The 18,557-nt window shown below is 44.3% G+C and overlaps 1 pseudogene; it reads left to right on the forward strand.

Moving 5' to 3' along the window:
- Nucleotides 1-16,132, forward strand: part of LOC132232966 (CREB-binding protein-like) — a 33,110-nt pseudogene extending 16,978 nt beyond the window's left edge.
- Nucleotides 16,133-18,557: the final 2,425 nt, after the last annotated feature.

The raw sequence follows: 18,557 nt of genomic DNA on the forward strand, positions 1-18,557 counted from the left end.
TCCTCTCTCTCTGCTTCTTGGTGAGTCTGGCTAGAGGTTTATCAATCTTGTTTATCCTTTCAAAGAACCAGCTCTTGGTTTCATTGATTTTCTGTATTGTTTTTTTGGTCTCTATGTCATTTATTTCTGCTCTAATCTTTATTATCTCCTTCCTTCTGCTCACTCTGGGGTTTTCTTGTTGCTCTCTTTCTAATTCTTTGAGTTGTAGAGTTAGATGATTTACTACCATTTTTTCTTGTTTTTTGAGATAGGCCTGTAGAGCTATAAACTTCCCTCTCAGGACTGCTTTCAATGTGTCCCATAGGTTTTGGATTGTTGTGTTTTCATTGTCATTAGTTTCCAGGATGTTTTTAATTTCTTCTTTGATCTCATTGGTAACCCAATCAATATTTAATAGCATGCTATTCAGCTTCCAGGTGTTTGAGTATTTTGGGTTGTTTTTATTGTAGTTTATTTCTAATATTATGCCATCGTGGTCTGCGAAGACGCTTTTTATGATTTCAATCTTCTTGAATTTGGGGATACTTTGCTTGTGACCCAATATGTGGTCTATTTTTGAATATGTCCCATGAGCACCTGAGAAGAACGTATATTCTCTGGCTTTGGGGTGCAGTGTTCTGAAGATGTCTATTAAGTCCATCTGATCTAGTGAGTCATTTAGGATTGCTGTATCTTTGCTGATTGTTTGTCTATAGGACTTATCCAGTGCTGTCAATGGTGTATTAAAGTCCCCTACTATGATTGTATTGTTGTCGATCTCTCCTTTGATATTTTCCAGGAGTTTTTTTATGAATTTGGGTGCTCCTACATTGGGTGCATATATGTTTACCAGGGTTATATCTTCTTGTTGTATTGATCCCTTTAGTATTATGAAGTGGCCTTCCTTATCTCTTATTAAGGCCTTCACTTTGAGGTCTATTTTGTCCGATATAAGTATTGCTACCCCAGCTTTCTTTTCCTTTCCATTTGCCTGAAAGATATTTTTCCATCCTTTCACTTTCAGTCTGTGTGAGTCCCTTCTAATGAGGTGGGTTTCTTGTAGACAGCAGATGTATGGGTCATGTTTTTTTATCCATTCAGCCACTCGATGTCTTTTGGTTGGAGCATTTAGTCCGTTTACGTTTAAAGTTATTATTGAAAGGTACTTGTTTGTAGCCATTTCTTTTTGTGTGTGTGTGTGGCTGTTTTCTTTCTGAGCTTTTTATTTCTTCTTTTTATACCAGTCCCTTTAGCATTCCTTGCATTGCTGGCTTGGTGGTGACAAACTCCCTTAGTCTTTTTTTGTCTGTGAAGCTTCTTATTTCCCCTTCAAGTTTGAATGATAGCCTTGCTGGATAGAGTATTCTTGGATTCAGTCCTTTGCTTTGCATCACTTTGTAAATTTCAGTCCATTCTTTTCTGGCCTGATGTGTTTCTGTTGAGAAGTCATTTGACAATCTAATGGGAGATCCCTTGTATGTAACTTTCCGTCTCTCTCTTGCAGCCTGTAAGATTCTCTCTTTGTCCTGAACATTTGCCATGGTGATTATGATGTGTCTTGGTGTGGGTCTTTTCGGGTTCACCTTGTTTGGGACTCTCTGGGCTTGTGTGACTTTTTTCTTCCCCACCTCAGGAAAGTTTTCTGATATTATTTCTTCGAGTAGGTTTTCTAATCCTTGTTCATCTTTCTGTTGTTCTGGTACTCCTATTATTCGTATGTTGTTTCGTTTCATGTTGTCCCAAAGCTCCCTTAGGCTCTCCTCCTGTCTTTTAATTTTTTTCTCCAATTGCAGTACATTTTGGGTGTGTTTTGCTTCCTTGTCTTCTAATTCACTTATTCGGTCCTCCGCTTCTCCTAGTCTACTGTTGATACTTTCAATGGAGTTTTTCATTGCAGCTATATCACTCTTCATTTCTTCTTGGGTCTTACTTAGGTTGTTGATTTTTTCATCTGTTTCTTCTAGCTTCTTCCATATGTTATCGATTTTTTCATCTGTTTCTTCTAGCTTCTTCCATATGTTATCGATTTTTTCATCTGTTTCTTCTTGCTTCTTGCAGAGGTTGTTGATTTTTTCCTCCATCCGGTTTATGCACTCTAAGATCCTTATTCTGAATTCTTTATCTGTCATGTTGCATGCCTCTGTATTACTTAGCTGCTTTTCTGGAGAGTCCCCCTTCTCTTTCCTTTGGGGGTTTCTTTGTCTACCCATGTTTGATCTCACTGACATATCTAGACGTTGAGTTGTTCAGTGGTTGCTCCCTTGGTGGCAGTGACTCCTTGGTCTGTGGTTGCTCTTCGGGCGGTTGTGGTAGCAGCTGCTCTTCAGTTGGCAGCAGCTCCTCTGGTGGGTGCTGTTCACAGCTGTGGTGGCTCTTCCGGCTGGTGGGGCGAGGTTTCACGTACAGCTGCTGTTCCTCAGCAGAGGATGAGGTGCTCAGGAGGTTGCTGTTGCTTGGATCTGCTGCGTTGATTTAAAGGCACAAAATACAACACAACAAGGCACCACGTACCAGGCACTATACACAAATATATTCACGATATTAATAACCCCAATTAAAGGTGACCACCTGAATTAAGAGAATTAGGGGATAAGGAAGAAGGAAGAGGAAAAGATAAAAGAGAAAAAGGAAAAGAAAAGTAGGGACCAAAAAAAGGGAGTGCAAAAATGAAATTGGGAAAAAGGAAGGGGGAAAATAAAAGCGAGAAAAGAAAAGAAAAAAAAAAAAAGAGCGAAAAGAGAGAATGAAGTGGAAGAGGGAAGAGACTTTTTATATGAGGAGAATACTCCTATAGAACAGCCATTAATCCCAACAAATTCCAGCAACAGCTCCCTGGATATGAATGCAAACTAGAAACAACCAATAATATAACGATGAAAATAGAATGGTGAACACTAATCCCAAAATAAAATAAAGAAAAAATAAAATGGCACTTTAAAAAATGGTAAAATGGTAGCAGTAATAATACTGGTTAAAAATAAGAAGGTAGTCATTAAAAGGGTAAAATCAGGTGATGGAAAAAGAAGAAAAGAAAGAAAAGAAAAAAAGAAAAAGAAAAAAAAAAGAACAGAAAAAAAAAGAATGAAAAAAAATTGGTTTCTTAGTTAAAAAGTGAAAAAAGAAAAGAAATTGCAGTAGTGAAGGTCCTTCGTTTCTTCTATTCTTCAGTGTGGCTCGCCTTAGACCTTCCAGGTATTCAGGAGAGTGTTGAGTTTCCCTGCGATATACTGTTCCTCTGTGTTGTAAACCACAGTCCTTATTTTAAAGCATGCCGCATTTATTTCCCAGACTGCCTTATTTTGTGTTTAGCAAAGAGTCAGTTTGTGGGTCAGCCTCTGGGTGGCAGTGTTCTGGGGTTGGCCTCTGAGGCTATAGGGCCTCTCTGTCCAGTGGAAGTTCACTGCCCAGAGCTGACTGCGTAATAGTTAGTTACCGGCGCTATGTTGTTGCTGGGATTGAAAATCCCCCTATAGGCCAGACCCTGTTAACTCCCAGGGACTGATCAGGTTATCTTAATCCTTGATCTTGTACAGGGTGGAATCTGGGTGTGGCTGTGCTCCTTGCCTGGGGGCTGGGGGGAGGAGACTCCCTCTCAGGAGCGGGTGGCTGCCCCAGTCCCGGGCTCTGGGGTGTCTCAGCACTCAATTCACTACCACCTCTCCCGGCTCCCCCTCTTTCACCAGTCTCTCCCCAGATTCCACTCCCCAGCACACTCTCCCTCTCCTCAGCACAGGTGAGTGTCTGTATCCGAAATGTCCCATGAACAGGATTCAGTGAAAACAAACAAACAAATGCCGGCCGCGGAAACGGGGAAGGCTTGGTTTCTGTAAGCTTCTTCTCTTACCGGGACTGCATGGTCAGGTCAGCTCTTCAGGTTGCCCCCTTTAGGCTCAGTCCTCCGTGATCACAGAACCCAGCTCTCAATTTCCCTGGCGGCGCCAGGAATCCCGCGGTTCTCCTTTCCCCCCGTCAGGGGCTGTGCCTGTCCCAAGGGACGCGGCTGTCTGCCACGCGGTCTCCCTCCGACTCTCTGGGCTCAGAGGTCTGGCAAACTTTCCTGCCCAAATCCCTGGTTTTTTTTTACCTTACCAGGGGAGTTCTGCTCTTCCCGGCTGTAAACCCTCTCACCAGCTGAGCAATTTCGCCAATTCGGTGTGAGTGTTACTAGCTTCAGCTGCTCGTTCCATTTGCTCCGGGACACGACCTGGGACACGTCTGCCTATATCGCCGCCATCTTGGTTCCTCCTGGGCTCAAATTTTAAATAGCGGAGCCTAATGGAGAAGCCCCTCACTCGCCTACCTGCCTCTGAGCTAACCTGCCTGCCTGCACTATGTCAGGCTTCTTAGTTGGTGGTGGTTACCCACTTTTTTTTTAAAAAAATATATTTTATTGATTTTTTACAGAGAGGAAGGGAGAGGGATAGAGAGTTAGAAACATCGATGGGAGAGAAACATCAATCAGCTGCCTCCTGCACACTCCCTACTGGGGACGTGCCCAAAACCAAGGTACATGCCCTTGACCGGAATTGAACCTGGGACCCTTGAGTCCGAAGGCTGATGCTTTATCCACTGAGCCAAACCGGTTAGGGCAGTGGTTCCCCTCTTTCGTCTAACTCTCCCAAACATCCCAAAAGCTGGGGGAGAGATTATAAGACTCTAATTATCTAACCTTGAAAACCCCAGAACCCTGGAAGTCCACAGCCTTCTAATGGCCAAACAAGTGACTAAGGCAGTGATGGCGAATCTATGACATGCGTGTCAGAGGTGACACGCGAACTCATTTTTTGGGTTGATTTTTCTTTGTTAAATGGCATTTAAATATATAAAATAAATATCAAAAATATAAGTCTTTGTTTTACTATGGTTGCAAATATCAAAAAATTTCTATATGTGACACGGCACCAGAGTTAAGTTAGGGTTTTTCAAAATGCTGACACGCCAAGCTCAAATGGTTTGCCATCACAGGACTAAGGCAATCCTAGAATACAGGAGAGGGATGTACTCCTCGCCTTTTACTAGAAGGGAAAGCAAAATACTTGTAGCCACCTTTACTCTCCAACACCTGTGTGTACATTCCTGAAACTTGAGAAAAAAAATTACTTGTACATTTTTTAAACCTAAAAAAATGACCTCAGTAGTAGTAAAATGTTTATGATTTCAGTTTGGTATCCCAAAGCCCTTTGACAAATATTTGTAACATTTACACATTTATACAACTTATCCTTGGCTTCCTCAAGAACTTCTTAGACTTTATAAGTCAATTGAAACCTCTGATGCAATTTCCATGTTGGTAAATTGATATTATAGAAATGGCTGTGCTATCTTTAACATTTTTCCAGAGGGAATCCTAGAAAATAGCATTTCTGATATTTCTCATGCAAATTTTCAATGCAATAATCCACATTGGTGCCAGTAAAAGCCAGCCAGAGTGGAAACACATTTGGAAAGAAAACTGATAAAAGTGATAAAAATGCAAAGTTAAAGTTATCTTGCTGACTTTAAAACTTCAGCAAAGCAGAATAAGACTAAAGGGAAAATGCCTCAAAACTTCACTCTTAGAGAAGATAAAGGACATATAAAGTAATGAGAAATAAGAATTAAAAACTAAATTTCATGAGATGAAATGCAATAAATTGAATATAATGTTTAAATTGCAAATGGGAAAATTTTGTTGAAATAATAAAACTAAAAAAATGGAATATAAAATGGAAATATAAAGTCACATTATATAAATAAAAATATAAATTTATTTATAGAGAAAAATATGACACATAGGTTCTAGTCTCAGCTCTAGTTTCAACATATTATTAAAATAAACATGCACATATTGAAACCTCTTCAATCCTCTTTTAATAGCTAAATTAGAAATAAGATTACATAGACTAAATATTTTTTCTTTTTTTAGTACTGAAGTTTTTTCTTTCCCTCATGCTGTGTACATATCGGTGTTTATATATGTAATATGTATATGTATACTATATGTATGTTATACAGTGTATATACAGGTATATATCATATATATCTACACTAATAAAAGAGAAAAATGGTAAATGGCGTACGACGATACCCTTTTCATTGGCTAATCAGGGCTATATGCAAATTAACTGCCAACAAGATGGTGGTTAATTTGCATATGTAGGCACAATGCAGGGAGGAAAAAGGGAAAGCAGGAAGAAGCCCCCTGCCACTGACAGTGATCAGAAACCCAGGGGGGAGCTAAGAGCTGGGGGGCAGGGCAAAGGCGGCCCTGGGGCTGCCTTTGCCCTGCCCCCCAGCCATGATCGGAGAATCAGGTGCCTTTTCCACCCTGGCCAGTGATAGCAGGAAGTAGGGGAGGAGCCAGCGATGGGAGCTGGGCAAGGTCGAAGCTGGCAGTCCCAGGAGCTAGGGGCCCCTTGCCTGGGCCTAAAGCGAAGCCCATGATCGCGGGGCCGCTGCAGCTGTGGGTCCCCGCTGCCCGGGCCGAACGCCTAGGCCAGAGGCATCAGGCCTGGGCAAGGGGCTGATCCTGTGATTGGAGGGTGATGGGGGTCAACACCTGAGGGCTCCCAGTATGTGAGAGGGGGCAGGCTGGGCTGAGGGACACTCCCCCCCGCCCCACACCCAGTGCACGAATTTCGTGCACCGGGCCCCTAGTGTATATATATATATAATTGAAGGCTAATATGCAAGTTGACTGAACAGCAGAACAACCGGTCGCTATGATGAGCACTGACCACCAGGGGGCAGATGCTCAATGCAGGAGGAGCACCACTTAGCCAGAACCCTGTGTGGTGGTGGGTGCCTCTCCTGGTTCTGCAGCATCATTAAGGATGTCTGACTGATGGCTCCCAGACTGCGAGAGGGCACTGGCTGGGCTGAGGGAACCCCCTGCCCCGAGAGCATGAATCTCATGCACTGGGTGCCTAGTATAAATATAAGATGCACAGTTAGTTTGTAGGTACATAATTTCTATCTATACCAATAAAAGGGTAATATGCAAATTGATCATGATGCCCTCACAGTCACGACCGGATATGCTAATCAGTCACGACCAGTATGCAAATTGACCATCACTCAAACACAACGAGAGGGATATGCTAATTAGCCCTGATATGCTAATTAGTAATGACCAGTATGCAAATTGACTATCACTCCAACACACAAGGTGGCTGCCCTCATGTGGTCAAAGATGGCCCCCACAAGATTGCCTGCAGGGGAGAGCAGTTGGGGGCAACCAGGCCTGCAGGGGAGGGCAGTTGGGGTGACTGGGCTGGCAGGGGAGGGCAGTTGGGGTCTACAGGGCCTTCAGGGGAGGGCAGTTCAGGGTGACTGAGCCATCAGGGGAGGGCAGTTGGGGTGATCAGGCCAGCAAGGGAACAGTTAGGCATCAATCAGGCAGGCAGGTGAGCGGTTGGGAGCCAGCAGTCCTGGATTATGAGAGGGATGTCCGACTGCCCATTTAGGCCCGATCCCAAGCAGTCGGACATCCCTTGAGGGGTCCCAGATTGGAGAGGGTGCAGGCTGGGCTGAGGGACATGCCCCCCCCCCCGTGCACGAATTTGTGCACCAGGCCTCTGGTAATACATAATTTAAATAGAGATACAACCGAAACCAGTTTGGGTCAGTGGATAGAGCGTCGGCCTGCGGACTGAAAGGTCCCAGGTTCGATTCCGGTCAAGGGCATGTACCTGGGTTGTGGGCACATCCCCACTGGGAGATGTGCAGGAGGCGGCTGATCGATGTTTCTCTCTCATCGATGTTTCTGACTCTCTATCTCTCTCCCTTCCTCTCTGTGAAAAATCAATAAAATATATTTTAAAAAAAATAAAAAAATAAATAGAGATACATAATTTATCAACACATAATCTGAACAGTTTATACTTACAAAAACAATATATGTATATAGTATAGTACAAGTATATATCCTATATAATAAAAGCCTAATATACTAAGTGTTCCGTCATGTAGTCATCCATTCAACCAATCAACATGTAATATGCTAATGATATGCTAAGGCCGCTGAACTAGTTGACTATGATGTGCACTGACCAGGGCACTCAGTCGACAGGTTGGCCAGTCACTATGATGTGCACTGACACCAGGGGGCAGACACTTCGACCAGTAGGTTAGCTTGCTGCTGAGGTCCAGTTGATCAGACTGAGCAAGATGAACCGGACACACCTTGGAGCCCTCCCATGGTCCCTTCCCAGCTGGCCAACCTCCTGTGTCCCTCCCTGGTCTCTATCAGGCACTAGTGGGGTCCCTCAGCCTGGCCTGCACCCACTCATAATCTGGGACCTCTTGGGGGATGTCATAGAGCCAGTTTTGGCCTGATCCCACACAATGCAGGAACTGCTTCCTGGTGGTCAGTGTGCTTCCACAGGGGAGCGCTGCTCAGCCAAAAGCCAGGCTGATGGCTGGTGAGTGCAGTGGCAGTGGCAGGAGCCTCTCTTGCCTCCATGGCAGTGCAAAGAATGTCCAAATGTCTGCTTAGGCCTGCTCCGCATGGGCAGCGGGCCTAAGCCATCAGTCAGACATCCCCCGGGGGCTCCCAGACTATGAGAGGGCACAGGCCGGGCTGAGGGAGCTCCCTCCAAGAGTGCACAAATTTTTTGCACCAAGCCTCTAGTGTGTGTGTGTGTGTGTGTGTGTGTGTGTGTGTATGTGTGTGTATATATATATACGAGAGTCCCGGGGCACAAAAATTTGTGCACTCGGGGGGGAGGGGTACCTCAGCCCAGCCTGTGCCCTCTCGCAGTCTGGGACCCCTCGGGAGATAACGACCTGCTGGCTTAGACCTGCTCCCGGATGGCAGAGGGCAGGCCAAATCCCGAGGTGCAGCCCCTGGTCAGGCTCAGAGCAGGGCCGATTGGGGAGTTGGGGTGCTGCCCCTATTATACGCAGAGCAGGGCAGATCGGGAGGTTGCGATGCCACCCTCAGTCATGCTCAGGGTAGGGCCGATTGGGGGGTTGGGGCGCTGCCCCCTGTCACACTCAAGGCAGGGTCAATGGGGAGGTTGCGGTGCCACTCCCTGTCACGCACAGAGCAGGGCCAATCAGGGGGTTGGGGCGCTGCCCCCTGTGACTCACAGAGCAGGGCCCATCAGGGGGGTTGGGGCTCCATACCCTGTCATGCACAGAGCTGGGTCGATCAGGGGGTTGGGAAGCTCCCCCCTGTCACACACAGAGGAGGGCGGATCAGGGGGTTGGGGAGCTGCACCCTTTCACACTCAGGGCAGGGCCGATTGGGAGGTTATGGCTCTACCCCATCACACACAGAGCAGGGCCCGTTGGGGGAGGGGTTGGGGCGCCGCACCCTGTCACACACAGAGCAGGACCTATCAGGGGGTTGGGCCCCGCACCCTGTCACACACAGAGCTGCAGGGTGATCAGGGGGTTGGGGAGCTCCCTCCTATCAGGCACAGAGCAGGGCTGATCAGGGGGTTGGGGTGCCTTACCCTGTCACGAGCAGAGTAGGGCGGATAGGGAGGTTGTAGCCCTGCCCCCTGTCACACAAAGAGCCTCAGGGCGATCAGGGGGTTTGGGCACTGTCCCCTGTCACACTGATCCCAGTGCCGGGAGGCCTTGCGGCTCCGCTGATCCCGGTGCTGGGAGGCATATTACCCTTTTACTATATAGGATAGAGGCCTGGTGCATGGGTGAGGGCAGGCTGGTTTGCCCTGAAGGGTGTCCTGGATCAGGGTGGGGGGTCCCTACTGGGGTGCCTGGCCAGCCTGGGTGAGGGGATGATGGCTGTTTGCAGCTAGTCACACACCCTTCAGGGTGGAGGTCCCCACTGGGGTGCCTGGCCAGTCTGGGTGAGGGGCTGAGGGCTGTTTTCAGGCTGTCAGGTGACTGAAGCTCCCAACCGCTCCTTTTTTTCTTTTCTTTCTTTTTTTTTATTCTGGTCAGCTTCAGCTCTGAGGCTTGGCTCCAGCTCTTAGACCTCCGCTGCTGAAAGCAGGTATCTGGTTTGTTTGGGTTCTATAATCGAAACACTGTTTCAACTCCAGCTCTGAGATCCCGGCTGGCTGAAAGCAGGTTTCTTGGGTTTTGTTTAGCTTCTATATTTGTAACAATGTTTCAAACTGCAAGCTCAGAGGCCAGCAAGGCAGGCAGGGAATGTTGGTTTCCTCTGTCACTGAAGCAAGCAAGCCTCATGTTAGTTCAAGCTGCCTGGCTGCTGGCCGCCATCTTGGCTGGCAGTTAATTTGCATATGGCCCTGATTAGCCAATGGGAAGGGTAGTGGAGGTATGGCTAATTACCATGTTTCTCTTTTATTAGATAGAATATATATATATATATATATATATATATATATATATATATATATATATATGAAAGTTAATGTTGTTCTGCAGTTATCCAGTTCTAATTGCTAGTGCAAACCAGGGACAATAGTTCTTATGTGTCTTTTCAGAAAGGTTCTGTGTGCATGCAGGTACATCTGCACACATACGTGCACACAAACAAACATACACACATATGCATGCTCATATATGTATTTTTAAAATAAATGGACACAGACAACAGTAGGGTGGTTACCAGAGTAAAGGAGAGTAGTAAAGGATAAGGGGGGTCAGATATATGGTGACCAAAGAAAATTTGATTTTGGGTAGTGAGCATAAAATTCAATATACAAATGATGCATCACAGAATTATACACCTGAAACCGATATAATTTTATTAACCAATGTTACACCAATAAATTTAATTAAATGGAAAAAAACCCACATTTCCTAAAAGTATATAAATTAGTAAATAAATGGAGGCACGTTTCCCATATCACCACAAATATATTTTATTCTTTTCATGACTTATTTTCACAATTTAATTATTTCTCTATAATAATGCATATTTTTTTCTTTTTTTTGAAATATTGCTATATTTCTTTTCCCAATTTTCCATTAAATTATTTAATATGTCCTTAATTAATTCGAAGTACTACACATATTCTGTGTAATAAATGTGATTTTCTTCAAGTCTTTTGTTTGTCAAATTTTTGTTTTTCAAATTTAACAAGTATTTGTTGACATAGTTCTTTAAATTATTATGTACACAATCTTTTTTTTTAATCTGAGAATTCCAAATCCCATTTATACTTGCACTGATTTGATTTCTAAGACTCCTTAGAGCTGTGTTTTTTAAAACTATGACCTGCCATTTCTAAACTTAGAAGACAGATCTATAAAGTAACTCTTTCTGAAATCACAGAAATAAATACACCTGAAAATCCAGGAAATGTTCAGAATCTTGTCTTAGCTCTAAATCTCGTGCTTCACTTCATTTTAGTGGCTCTAACAGAAAAGTTATGTTTGCTCTGAATTTCATACTCTTACCTAGGTTTAGAAGCACCTCATATTTAAGTCAATAAACCAGTAGGTATACCACAGACGTGAGCATATATCTTACAGTGTTGTAGGTATGCAAATGATGACAAGGAAAATATAAGACCTATGTTTTATGTATTTAAAGTATATAAATGTTATTTTAGGGGACCAGATTTCATACATTAAACAACTGGAGAATAGCGATCATGTGTATCTGAATCCAATTATAAATTTTAAGTGAAAAGATTTATCTATGAGGGTAAATATAGATGAGAAGAATATCTTAGAATTTGAACAGTACATAACATATTTGTACTTGTTGACAAGAATAAACTAAGTTTAAAAGTAAAGAGAATTAAAACAAGAGAATATGGGAGAATATGGAAACTAATGCTCCTGGATTAGAGATTTTATACTGAAGAGTAATTAGAATTAAGATGGAGGTGAAGAAGACTCTTAATTTTTAACTAAGGGAAAAAGATTCAAAGTACATTTTTCAGACATTGCACGATAAATTTTAGAGAGATTAGGCGTTTTCTGTGTTGTAAACTGGAAGAGAACGCAAGCAAAAGGAAAATCTGTTGTTTTAGTGACATCTGTGCCTTAGATGGTCAACATTTCACATAAATCAGTGGTGCTAGGAATGGGTAAGATAAAAAAAAAATCTTGAAGTCATTTAAAATGATTTGGGAATGAATCAAAGAGGAAAGCCTAGTCTGTGGCTTAATCTGTGTACTGTGCATTGAGAAGAAGGTCAGTTGAGAAAAGAATGCAATTTCAAGAAATAAATGGTGTGTTTGTTGTGTCTTAGTGTAAAAGAATATTGCTTATTTTCCTTAACGCCCTTCTAATCTTGACTTAAATAATAGCATTTCAAATCATTTTATGGTAGATGGATTATGGCTTAAACCACTGTGTAAAATTTGTATTTAATTAGAGTAGTGGCTACTTCTCACTCACATCCTTTCCAGGTTTAAAACAATTCTATAAATTGTCTTAGATGACCAGAAATAAGAAGATTATATTTCATATATTGATATGAAAGCATTTTTTCAAAAATTTCTCCACCTAAATTAAGTCAGAAAAATCTTTTAGGAAATTTTTTCACAGGGTTGTCTTTTCTTAGGGTATCTACTAAATCTTCTGTTTTATTGATTGTCTTGTAAAAAGTGAGAGAAATAAGAAGAAATATACTATTTGACTTCCTACATCCTAAGTATTATTCATGAAAACATGCAAAAAATGTTCTAGCAACATACTCTTTCTCTGCAAATCTTGTTCCCCAGATTTCATTTTGTGGGAAAGTATGTGTGTTTGCTAGTGCCCTTGATGTCTCTTTTAAAGTGAGGTCTATATGCATAATAACTCTACTTTCCATCCATCTAAAAATGTTCTATAGTCATTTACTGCTAGGCATGGCATAGGTATGAAAAAACAAAAGCTACAATCCTAACTTTGAGAACCTATTAAAATATCCTTTTAGTACAATGGAACTTCAAAGTCACCTTAACTGTCCATTCTGTTAAATGTTCTCTTACTTGATGGAAGCATTCACTCTTACAACTGAATAATAAGGTGTTTTCTGTCTAAGAGTTTTAAAAGAAAAAAATTAAATTTATATTCTGTTTTGACACCTAAACATTGTTTTACATATAATATTTTTGGTTAAAAATATATATTTATATATTACATATAAATAAATAATATATAAATAAAGCAGATATAATACATAAATATTATAGATACTATCTAGATATGTAAATAAATAAATATATAAATAAATGTTATATATATACATACATATACATATATAGACATATATATTTCTGCTTAAGTATTAGAGATACAGAATGCTGATAACATGACTTCCCTGGCTTTATGTTTTACTTTTTAATTCATCCAAGAATTGTCCTCCTTTTTAATGCACACTGCAAATTCCTATATATCTACAGGATTTTTTCTTACTTAGGAATGTTAGGGGAACTATGGAAACTCCTAACTCTTGTAGACATTGGAATAGTTACATACATGAAGGGTAGAGACAAATCAATAACTTTTCCATTCTGCAGGCTTACTTTATGAAATAAGCAAGGGCAATGGATATTTTAAATTATTTTTTAAATTTCATGCTGTGCTGTAAAGCATATCTCAGGGTTTATTTCTGTAGTGTTAAAAGCCATCAGTATGGAAGGGAAAGACATTTTTATGAATAATTTGTGTTCCTTACATCTAAATGTACTTGACCAAAACTCTGACATTAGAAAACGCATAGGATTCTCAACATGAATTATACTTAAGATCTTCTTGATAGGTTTAAAAGTGTGAATATCAGCAACAACAACAACAAAAAACAACCCAAAACCATATACCTTTCACCTGCACCAAATTTATCAATTCATATATTTAGACTATTTAATAATCCCTCCCACATTCTTCACTATTATGATGTTGATACTAGATAAAATCTATGTAATCATGTTTGGAACACTGTGCTAATATCCAGAAAGATGGACAATTTTATAAATTTTTATTCCAAGTTTCATTAAGATTATCTAAACTAACAAATCAGTATTCCCAAATTCTAGAGGTATTAGTTGGTTGAAAATATAATTAATAAACATGTTTATAATCTATAAAAATAAAAGGGTAATATGCTAATTAGACCGATGTTTTCCGGACGTCATTCCGGACATCCTTCCTGACTAAGTCGGAGCTGGAGGGAAGCCAGCCCGAGTCCTGGCTGCCTGCAGGCAGCCAGAGGAAAGCATCCTGGGTCCCAGGTGCCTGCCAGTGGCCAGAGGAAGGAAGCCCAGGTCCCGGGTGCCGGAGGGAAGCTGGTGCCAGCAGCAGGGGGAAGGAAGGCCTACTCTTGCATGAATTTTTGTGCATCGGGCCTCTAGTATAATTATAATTGAAAATATAATTATAAAATACATGTTTAACTTCAACTAAATTCACACCTAAAAAAAGCACAAAATCTTGCATAGAAACATCTATACTAATAAAAGGGTAATATACTAATTAGAGTGGATGTCTTCCAGACGTCCCTCCTGATGTCCATCCCGACAAAGCCACAGCGGCTGTGAGGGCCTAGGACCGGAGGCAGAGCGGCCCCACCACCGGGAGGAGGCAGTACTGCCCCTGTGGGGGGAGCCAGAGAGGAGATGGCAGTGTGCCACCTTAGGAGCCAGAACAGAGGCAGCGCCTCCACCGCAGAGCAGTGGCGGGTGGATGCGAGGACTATGACCTTTGCATCAACTGCTACAACACAAAGGGCCACACCCACAAGATGGTGAAGGTGGGACTGGGTCTGGATGAAGAGGCTGATGAGGGCGGCAGCCAGGGTGAGCCGCAGTCCAGGAGCCTCCGGGAGTGGTGGCGCCAGGCCATTCAGCACTGCGTCCAGTCCCTGAGGCATGCCCACCAGTGCCACAATGCCAACTGCCCACAGCCGTCCTGACAGAAGATGAGGTGGGTTGTGCAGCACATCAAGGGCTGCGAGCGCAAGACCAATGGAAGTCGTGGAGTGTGCAAGCAGTGCATGGCCTTTTGCTGCTACCATGCCAAACACTGCCAGGAAAACACATGCCCCATCCCCTACTGCCTCAACATCAAGCAGAAGCTCCGCCAGCAGCACATGTAGCTCATGCGCCAGCGGATGCCACCATCAACACCCGCACTGTGCCTCAGCAGTGTCTGCCTTCCCCTCCTTCAGCACCACCCCGCCCCCCCACACTGCATCCCAGCACACCCTGGACACCACAGCCCCCGACTCTGCCCTAGACCTTGCTGTGAGCATGTCACTAGCCGGCTTCTCCAGCGCGGCCAGAACTCAGCCCCCACCACAGTTTGCACTGGGAAGCTCACTAACACGGTGCCAGCCCCACCGCCCCCGCCCAGGCCCACCTGCAGCAGTGGAGGCACCTGGCAGATTACACACGCGGCACAGCAGCAGCAGCATCTGTACTGGGTGAGCACCAACAACAGTGTGCCCCTGAGGCACAGTGACCCCCGAGAGCCAGATGGCCCCCATGGGCCTGAATGTGACCCAACCAGGTCAGTGGGCCTGTCATTCTGCCCCCGACCCCCAGCAGTGGCAGCCGGCACCCATCCCCCAGCAACAGCCAATGAGAGGCATGCCCAGACCCATGATGTCTGTGCAGACCCAAGGTGCGCCACCTCAGAGCATCTCTCCAGGTGCCCTGCAGGACCTGCTGTGGACCCTGAAGTCTCCCAGCTCCCCCAGCAGCAGCACATGCTCAACATCCTCAAATCAAACCCTCAGCTGATGGCAGCTCTCATTAAATAGCACACTTCCAAGTAAGTGGCCGGCCAGCCCGGCCTTCAGCTCTAGCCCAGCCTGCTGAATCTGAACACAGCCAAGTAAGTGGCCAGCAGGCCACGACCTTCTGTCTCTCCACAGCAGCATGCAATAGGAGACCTGAACCCCCAGAGCCAGGCCTTGAACATCGTGAACCCGGGGTGCAACCCCAGCATGGTGAGTATGAACCACAGTACAGAGAGATGCCACGGAGCAACAGCAGCAGCAGCAGCAACAGAAAGGCAGCACTGGCATGGCTGCAGGCCTGGCAGGACACGCCCAGTTCCAGCAGCCTCAGCCTCAGGGATGCTGAGGCTACCCGCAGCCATGCAGCAGCAGCGGATCCAGCAGCAGATTGGGTCCCAGGCCAGCCAAACCCTGTTAGGCATACTCTGTAACCTTTCCCTGCCCTCAGTTTCTCCCCTGCGCTCAGTACTTTTCTATTGTCTCCGCTTCAGGCTCCTGCCCTCTCTGCTGTTTTCCTGCTATTTTCATCTCAGGTGTCACAAGAGAAGCTAAGCAGCCGAGAAAAGCAATGCTAGATGCAGCTTCCTGCAACTGCTTGCACCTACATCCGACCCACACAGAGATAAATATCCCGCCCTCCCTACTCTTGCTTGCTGAGATGGATATAATGGTGTGTATTAAAAATAAAATTTCTAAACCTCTCACAACATCTCTTGGCCTGTCTCCTGTCAGCACGGACCTAACAAACCCCTGTGCCCCAGCAGCACATGCTCTCAGAGAACCACAGGCCTCACCTCTCTGGCCAGCAGATGGCCACATCCCTCAGGAGCCAGGTGATATCCCTGGCCCCTGTCCAGTCTCCAGACCGCAGTCCCAGCCTCCACATTCCAGCCCATCACCACGGGTATGCCCCAGCCTTCACCACACCATGTCTCCCCCCAGATTGGTTCTCCCCACCCAGGACTCCCAGTCACCATGGCCAGCTCCATAGATCAGGGACACTTGGGGAACCCCAAACATGCAATGCTACCACAGCTAAATACCCCCCCAGGAGTGCATTGCCCGGTGAGCTGTCCCTGGTTGGTGACACCACAGTAGACACCTTAGAAATGTGCGGGTGTGGGAGTGGAGGAGGCAGTGCCCTGGAAGCGGCCTTGGTGGCATGGCCCTTCCTCAGAGGCAGCAGGAGAGGAGGCTGTGTGGTCTTGGTCCCAGTGCTGCCTCTTCTGCAGAGGCAGCCACAGAGGCAGTGGCGCTGGCCGATCCCAGTGCGACGCCTCCACAGAGGCTGGACAGGTGCGACCTGCTGTGCCTCAACCTCCCACAGGCCCTCCCCCAGCTGGCCTGGCCCCAGATCACACCCCACCCACCAGTGGGCGGGGGGGGCGGGGCCAGCGCTAAGAAGCAAGGGCTGAGGGCCACCAGCCATGGTGGCCGGCAGTGGCAGCAGCAGTGGGGTGCTGGGGGCAGCACCTTCCCATGATAGCCTAGTTGCCTCCCTCAGGAGGGCTTCTGGACTGCGAGAGGGGGCAGGCCGGGCTGAGGGCCCCCCGCCCCCGCAGTGCACTAATTTTCGTGCAATGGGCCTCTAGTCTATAATAATGAAAGCATAATATGCTAATTAGACCAGAGGATCTTCTGGATGAAGCCAGGGCTGCAAGGAAAGCTGGGTCCCAGGTGCCTGCCAGTGGCAGGAGGGAAGCCCAGGTCCTGGGTACCAGGGGGAAGCCGGTGCTGGCAGCCGGGGGAAGGAAGGCCTACTCTCACACAAATTTCATGTATCGAACCTCTAGTATTTATGATAAAAACCATCATAATCTATCAAGTGCACGCTTATAACACTATTATATATTTTCTTCAAATACTTTTTTCTCCCAGACATTCCCATCACTAAAAATTAAAGCCCAGGATTTTTAGCTTTGCGCTCCTCTTCCTAAAAATTCTGCTCTGAATTCTATGCACAGTCCACCTTGCAATCTATAGGTTTGGGTTTTCAATGTCCCCACATATATAGAGCAACTCCATTCATCTCTGGTTCTTTTAGCCAAATGTCTAGGTGTGACCCAATCACTTTCTCCACAAACATTTTTATAACTATTTTATCTGAAGTTTTCTCTTATTTCTCTGCATTCTGATATTATGAACACATTCTATAATTAAATTATTTATACTTCTTAAGGTCATCTGTACAATATTCTGTTTGTTATCAGTAAAGTCACACAGTAAATATTCAATATATGTTGATGAATTTCAATAATTCAACTGGAAACACTACTATAAAGTAATAATAAGACTGTCTTATTTACAAGTGATCTGATAAAGTTGCTTTCACTTTTCAAAGTAGATGTATGAAATTTTAAAATATATTTTTGGAGATTTGGCAGAAAAGAGGCATTTTCTACCTACAATGTGTGGCAATTTAATTTTTATATTCAAGATAGAGATGATGCATGCAAATAATACAGGTTTTTCTCTCATTAGAAATCATTCCATTTTCCTTTCTTTCAACAGAACTGATAAGTATAAGTAAGGCATTTGAACAAAAGACTGTTTATTGGAAAATTCTGTGTAATTACAAAAAGTAAAAACTGTATTTCCATCAAATCATGTGAAAACATCAGGCAAGATAAGCCTAAAAAGGAATACCTCCTCCACAGGGGAAATCATAGAAACTAGTAGTGACTTAGTAGGTGTGTGCCATTTTTATTTGTGCAGGAAACTGAAACCAGGGACAACTAGCTGGATGATCCTGTGTGTGTGAATGGCTCACAGAGCTTGCTGGTCACTGCTCCACTCAGGAAAGGTCAAAGATGAGCACTCCTCTCCCTCCCTTCAGAATACACTGAGGGGAAAAATACATGAACAATTATTGTTTCAGGTGTAGCTGTGTATTTTTCTTTCTCCACACACTTCTTAAAATTATTCTACTTTTTTTTAAAGATTACTCATATTCGTTTAAAAAAAAGCAAAATAAAAC

This window comes from Myotis daubentonii, chromosome 1 (assembly GCF_963259705.1).
Source record: "Myotis daubentonii chromosome 1, mMyoDau2.1, whole genome shotgun sequence".
Classification (NCBI taxonomy): Eukaryota; Metazoa; Chordata; class Mammalia; order Chiroptera; family Vespertilionidae; genus Myotis; species Myotis daubentonii.